Source organism: Tamandua tetradactyla, chromosome 5 (assembly GCF_023851605.1).
Source record: "Tamandua tetradactyla isolate mTamTet1 chromosome 5, mTamTet1.pri, whole genome shotgun sequence".
NCBI classification, from domain to species: domain Eukaryota; kingdom Metazoa; phylum Chordata; class Mammalia; order Pilosa; family Myrmecophagidae; genus Tamandua; species Tamandua tetradactyla.
In genome coordinates, this window is record NC_135331.1 from 193,570,611 (window position 1) to 193,576,842 (window position 6,232).

At 46.5% G+C, this 6,232-nt stretch overlaps 1 long non-coding RNA gene across 1 annotated transcript; it reads left to right on the forward strand.

Annotated features, from left to right (window-relative positions):
* Positions 1–1,852: 1,852 nt before the first annotated feature.
* LOC143682958 (uncharacterized) lies at positions 1,853–6,232 on the forward strand. Its single transcript, XR_013175391.1, has 2 exons — positions 1,853–2,697; positions 4,412–6,232. It is a non-coding gene; the product is annotated as an uncharacterized LOC143682958 (long non-coding RNA).

The following is a 6,232-nucleotide window of genomic DNA, read 5'->3' on the forward strand; positions in this document are numbered from 1 at the left end:
GGCGCCCCCGACCCGCGACGATGTCCACGTGAGGAAGGTCTGCCCTGGGCTGGCTCCCCCATCCCACGTCCCGTTCCGACCTGCCCAGGAGTGGCCGCCCTCAGGGTGCCGACGACAGTCCCGTCTGCCGTGGGGACGGGCAGCGCGGAGCTTGGAGACCACAGACGGCAGCTGTCCTCGCAGCGGGCTGAGGAAAGGTCAGCTACTCAAGGCGCAGGCGACGTGTCGGACAGCTGAGGTCCGCTACCGCCGGCGAGGACAAAGGCGACCGCGGCCCTGCACGCGAAAACCACAACCTCAGGATCGCCCCACAGGACCGCCCGCTGGGGGCGGGGGCGCGGGGCCGCCGGGCCAGGCAGCGAGCCGCCGGGACACGCGAACGCGCGCGGTGACGTCATTCGCCGTCCGCGCGCGGGGCGGGGGTGGGGCGCACACTCCTCGGCGGTCTGAGGCCCCGCCCCGACGCGCCTGCGCTCTCTGCGTACGCGGCCGACCGGCTGGCTTCCGGAAGCCGGGGGAGGAGAGCCCGGCGGGCGGCTGCCTGGAGGCGGGGCCTGGGAGGCCCGAGCGGGCTCCTGTATCTAGACCAGCGTTGCCCGGGACGTGGTGGGGCGGGGCGGGGCGGGGCGGGGCGGGGCGGGCGGGGCGGGGCGGGGGGCCCCGGGGGGGGGTTGATGGGGCGGGGTGCCCCCGGGGGGGCATGGTGGGACGGGGGGCGGGGGGGCGAGGGGGCCCCGGAGGGGGCCCAGATGTTTGTTAGCCGGTTGTTCCTGTCGTCTGCAAGACTGGTTTGCTGGTACCTGCTGTAACCCTGCATGGTACACCCGACAACCCTCCCGTCCTGGAGTCTTCTTAAGAACTACCTTTTGCTCACTGATCCCTCACTCCCCAGCAGTCCTGGACAAGGAGGCTACAGAAGAAGGACTGAGACTCCTTTAGGACCAGAGGCATCTGGTGGAAGAGGAGAGAAGGCACAAAGTGTTAATAAATTTTGAACAGTGTTTAGCTTTAAACATAGGACCGCGCTATGTGGGCTACTTAAGGCTGGCGAGGTGACAGTGAGCCTCCAAGATTAGGGTGTCTCCTCATTCCAAGAGCAATGAAAGAAATCTGAAGACCCATTTCTGATCTTTGTAGTGTTTTTGCTGTGTGTGTCTGAGCCATGGCATTGTGCCTTTCTCTTCTCTTTCCTGAGTGAGATTTCTCATTCTTACCTGCAGTCAGAGCTGCCTGGGGAGGAGCCGCGTTTGTAGGAGCAAAACCTGCCCCTCTCTGCATTCCTAGTAAGCTCTGCCTGCCCTGTCAGACCCCAGGGTGAGGGTTCTGTAGGAAGGGAGTGGGGCCTTATGGCAGAACCCAGCAAGGCGTGGATATCAGTTTACCCTTTTGAAAATTAACATAGTGATACCTTTTTTAAAAAAAAAATATTTTTATTGAAAAGAACGTATGAACATTCCATACATGGTATACAATCAGTGGCTCACAATATCATCACATAGTTGTGTATACATCACCATGAGCATTTCTTTGAACATTTGCATCACTCCAGCAAAAGAAATAAAAAAGAAAAAACTCGTACATAACCCTTAACTCATACATACCCCTTACCTTCCCTCTTATTGACCACTAGTATTTCAGTCTACTCAATTTCCTTTAACCTTTGTTCCCCTATTATTTGTTTATTTTTTATCCATGTTTTTTACTCATCTGTCCATATCCTAGATAAAAGGAGCATCAGACACAAGGTTTTCACACCTAGTGATATTTTAAGGGTGTTTTTTTTTTGGGGGGGGGTTTAAGGGTTTTTTTATTTATCGATGCAACTACTTGTTGCTTTCCAGGACTTTGGGAAGTTTCTCCAGAACATCTTGAGAGCTTTCATTGCTTTTCTAAGTCATATGACTGAACACTGGCTTCTCACATGCATGAAGGGCACAAGAGGCCTGTAACAGTGAAGGAACTGCAAGCAAATGACCACCCTGACAATGAAATCTTGCCAACTTTATAGGCAGTTCTGCTACCAGGATTCTCCTGGTCCCCTGAGGCACTGAGTTGGCTCTGGGAGCTCTGCCGACAGTTCTGTGGCCCCAGGCGTGCTCTGAGGAGCAGATCTCAGCTGATGAGATCTGCTTCAGCAGCACCTGACTACCCAACCCAAGAGCTCCAGGTCTGGGTGCAGGGGCAACCCGGAGAGTGGAGCAGCTGTTGTGACCTTGCTAGAGAATTTGGAGAAAGAGCTTGATAAACCTGGACAGGAGGTGGGATGGGGAGGTGTGTTCTGAAATGAAAAGCAACATAAGGCCTGAGATGGGGAGCTTTAGCACAGCTGTAGGAACTTGGGTGTGTAACTTTTATTGTCCCTGTGTGTCAGTAGTGATGGCTTCTGGTGCTTCCTGCCTTGGGAGTTAATTCTCTGTGGCCTTGTACCTGAGTTTTAACCACAAGATTCCTTTTGGGATCTGACTGCACTTAATTTCTTCCAGATTCCAGCCCCTACAGAAGAGCAGAAGGAGCTCATTAAAGAGGCAGTGACCCCTGGAGGAGCCCAGATCACTGAATATTCAGCTCCAGGCCGGTGAGATCCGGCCCATAAGTGCCTTTCTCCAGGATGGAGGTGAGAAGTGGACTGTACCCAGAGGAGACAAGTGGAGGCAAGAGTTTCAACTGAAGACACTGGAATGTCTCTGGTTTTGAAGTGTAAGTTTAAGGTGCAATATGCTGACCATTTTCAGTACTAGCCATCTTTGCTCCAGCAGAGCCACAGACTCACAGTTCAGCATTTAATGGGTCAGGTTGTATATAGAAAATTCCCAGTGAAAACATGAGCAGTAAAAATCTTGTTCAGCCAGATTATTTGCATTGTCACAAAACTTGCTTTGCTATTCATAATGACGGCATAGTCATCTACTCTCTCTGATTCAGCTGTGTGTTGAAAGCAGTACTTCCTTTTTACTCTTTTCCAATATGACTTACAACCAAGCACAAGCCACAGGGGAAAACCTCTTAAATTTTCCCATAGCTCTCTTTTAGTGCAAACCAGCTTCCTTTTTCATCTTCTGTTTCTCTTAGTGACAAGATCATTTCCTGGTCCTCAGGTTCACAATCTAGGGATTTTCCTTAGCTCATTTTAGTTCAAAACCTATCTATTTGGGGAATACATAATATATTATGTTGTGTGCCACAAAGAGGATAATCAAAACAGAGTTCTTTATCTTCATGGAGCTGAAATTCTTCTCAGGAAAATCAGTCGCCTTGGCTAGAAACAAAATCGTTCAGGGCGTCTTCCTCCAGTCCCCACAGTCAATCAATTATCAAGTTCTGTTTCCTTTTTATATTTTATTCTTATCTCTCCTCTCCTTTCTCATTGCTCCTCATTTGGTTCTCTCATAGTCTGTGTGGCCTCTGAACTAATTTCTTTGCTTCCTGTAACTTTCCATTTTCTCCTATAAGTCCACATTCTCACCATAATGATTTTCATAAAATCCAAACCTAACATTTTTGCCTGCTTAGCTTCTGCTAATGGCTCAGCTCTTTAGCATAACAGTAAGACTCTATGATCTAGCCTGCTTTTCCAGCCTCATCTCCTTTCATCTTCATTATTAGCCTTTACTCCAGCCAGACCAAACTGTTTTCAATTGTCCAATGTACCATTTTAAAGGAAATGCTTCGGTGACTTTGCACATATATTCTTTCCATCTGGAAAGTTCTCATCTATATCCCCTTCCCTTTTTCTGACCGTCTGTACTCATGTTTAGGGTAGTTTGATCAGCCTGTCCCCTGTGAACCTTCCTGTGGGATCCTCTCAGGCAGAGTTAGTGGTTTCCTTCTCTGAGGTCCTACAGCTTTTACGCTTCCCCTTTATTATAGTATTTACCACATTTCATTGTAATGGTGTACTTATATGTCTCACCTCTAGATTGCAACCTCCAAGTGGGCAATTTATTCATATTTATATGAAGTTTACAGTAAGGAACTTGGCACAAAGCTGTTATTCAGCATGTGATATAAATAATGTGAGAGTGACGTGAAACGAGAGAATTTCTAGAAATAGAGAGTGAATTACATTTCTTAATCTTTTCCAGTTTAAGATAAGCAAAAATGTTGGGATATAAAATGATAACAAATAACACAGACTACCGATAGTATGTTAGGCACAGTTTAGTGTGCTTCCACAATCCAATAAAGTAGAAACTGTTGTTGTCCACATTTTTTAGGTAAAGAACCAGAAGCACAGAGAATTTATGTGACTTCCCCAAATAGTAAGAAAGGAAATTAGAATTTAATGTGAATTTGAATGTGTCCTCATCTTTATGAATTTATAAAAAGGAAAATAGAATTTATTACTCTTATTTGATAATCATGTTTCTGCCTCAGCAGTAAAAGTTAAATAATTTTTGTTTTGTTTTGGAAGGTGCATGTAGGTTTAGAAATATAAAATCGACTTTAGAGAAAAAAGATCTGAGGAAATAACATCTCACTTAATGTTGCTGGGAAGAGTAAAGGTGACGATCCCCGAAGCCCGCAGTTGAGCATACTGGTGACCCTGAGAGCAGGTATGAAAGGTATCAAGAAAATCCTTCATTGGTGAGAAAGAGAAAAGCTCTACCCCAGGAAAGAGATCAGAGAGACATCAAGAAAGTCATACCAAAGAAAATACTTAGGGGAGAGAGAGAGGCTATACCTGTGATGAATGTGGAAAGTTCTTCACTAAGAAGTCAAGTCTCATTTGACATCAGAGAATTCATACTAGGGAGAGACCCTGTAAATGTGAGCTTTGTGAGGAAGCCTTCAGGGGAGCACCAGCCTCTGTCTCCATCGGAGGATCCACTCTGGGGAGAAACCATGTGCATGTGACGACTGTGGGAAACCTTTCATCGTGAAGTCCCATCTGATCCCACCTCACAGAGTCCATGCCCTAGATAGGCCCCGTGAATGCCATCAGTGTGGCGAAACCAACTGGAGCTCAGATCTCACTAAGCGTCAGGATTCGCACCGGAGAGAACCTGTGAACGTGATGTGTGCAGCAAGGCATCTGACCTTACCAAACACCAGAGCATACGTACAGCAGAAAAGCCCTACAAATGTCATGTGTGTGAGGAAGGTTTTAATCTGAGCTCACTCCTTACTAGGTGTTCTAGTTTGCTAGCTGCTAGAATGCAATATACCAGAAACGGAATGGCTTTTAAAAGGGGGAATTTAATGAGTTGCTGGTTTACAGTTCTAAGGCTGAGAAAATGTCCCAATTAAAACAAGTCTAAAGAAATGTCCAATCAAAGGCATCCAGGGAAAGATACCTTGGTTCAAGAAGGCCGATGAAGTTCAGGGTTTCTCTCTCAAGTGAGAAGGCACATGGCGAACACAGTCAGGGCTTCTCTCTCAGCTAGAAGGGCACATGGCGAACACGGCGTCATCTGCTAGCTTTCTCTCCTGGCTTCCGGTTTCATGAAGCTCCCTGGAAGGCATTTTCCTTCTTCATCTCCAAAGGTTTCTGGCTCGTGGACTCTCTGCATCTCATGGCTACATCATTCTGCTCTCTCTGAATCTCTCATTCTCCAAAATATTTCCTCTTTTATAGGACTCCAAAAAACCAATCAAGACCCACCCAAATGGGTGGAGACATGTCGTCCCTTAATCCAGTTTAACAACCATTCTTGACTAAATCACATCATCCAGGAAGATGATCTCATTACAGTTTCAAATATACAGTATTGAATAGAGATTATTCTACCTTTATGAAATGGGATTTATATTAAAACATGGCTTTTCTTAGGGGGCATACTTCCTTTCAAACCAGCACACTAGGCACCAGAGAGTGAAACCCTTTCGCTGTGAGAACGTGGACAAAGCTTTAGTCAGAATGCAGGTCTGACGTCACATCAGAGGCGGCACTCATGAGACAAACCTTACGGGTGTAAACAGTTCAGGAAAGCCTCCAGTGAAATCTCACCTAAACACAGAATTCACACAGGTTCTTCAGTGTGCTGAATGTGGGAAGAGCTTTACCTACATGAAGGTTTTATTTCACATTAGAAAATCCACACTGGAGAGAGGCATTGTAAATGTGGGGAAACATTCCATAATAATTCAAGCCTTTCTAGACATTTAAAAACAGCAACAGTAGCACATCAAAGAGAGAAAAAGGCTTACAACTTTGATGAATGTGTGTAAAACTCTAGGCTTCCCTTGTAATGACCTTTAGAAAGTAGATATCATAAATATAATAATTGTAAAA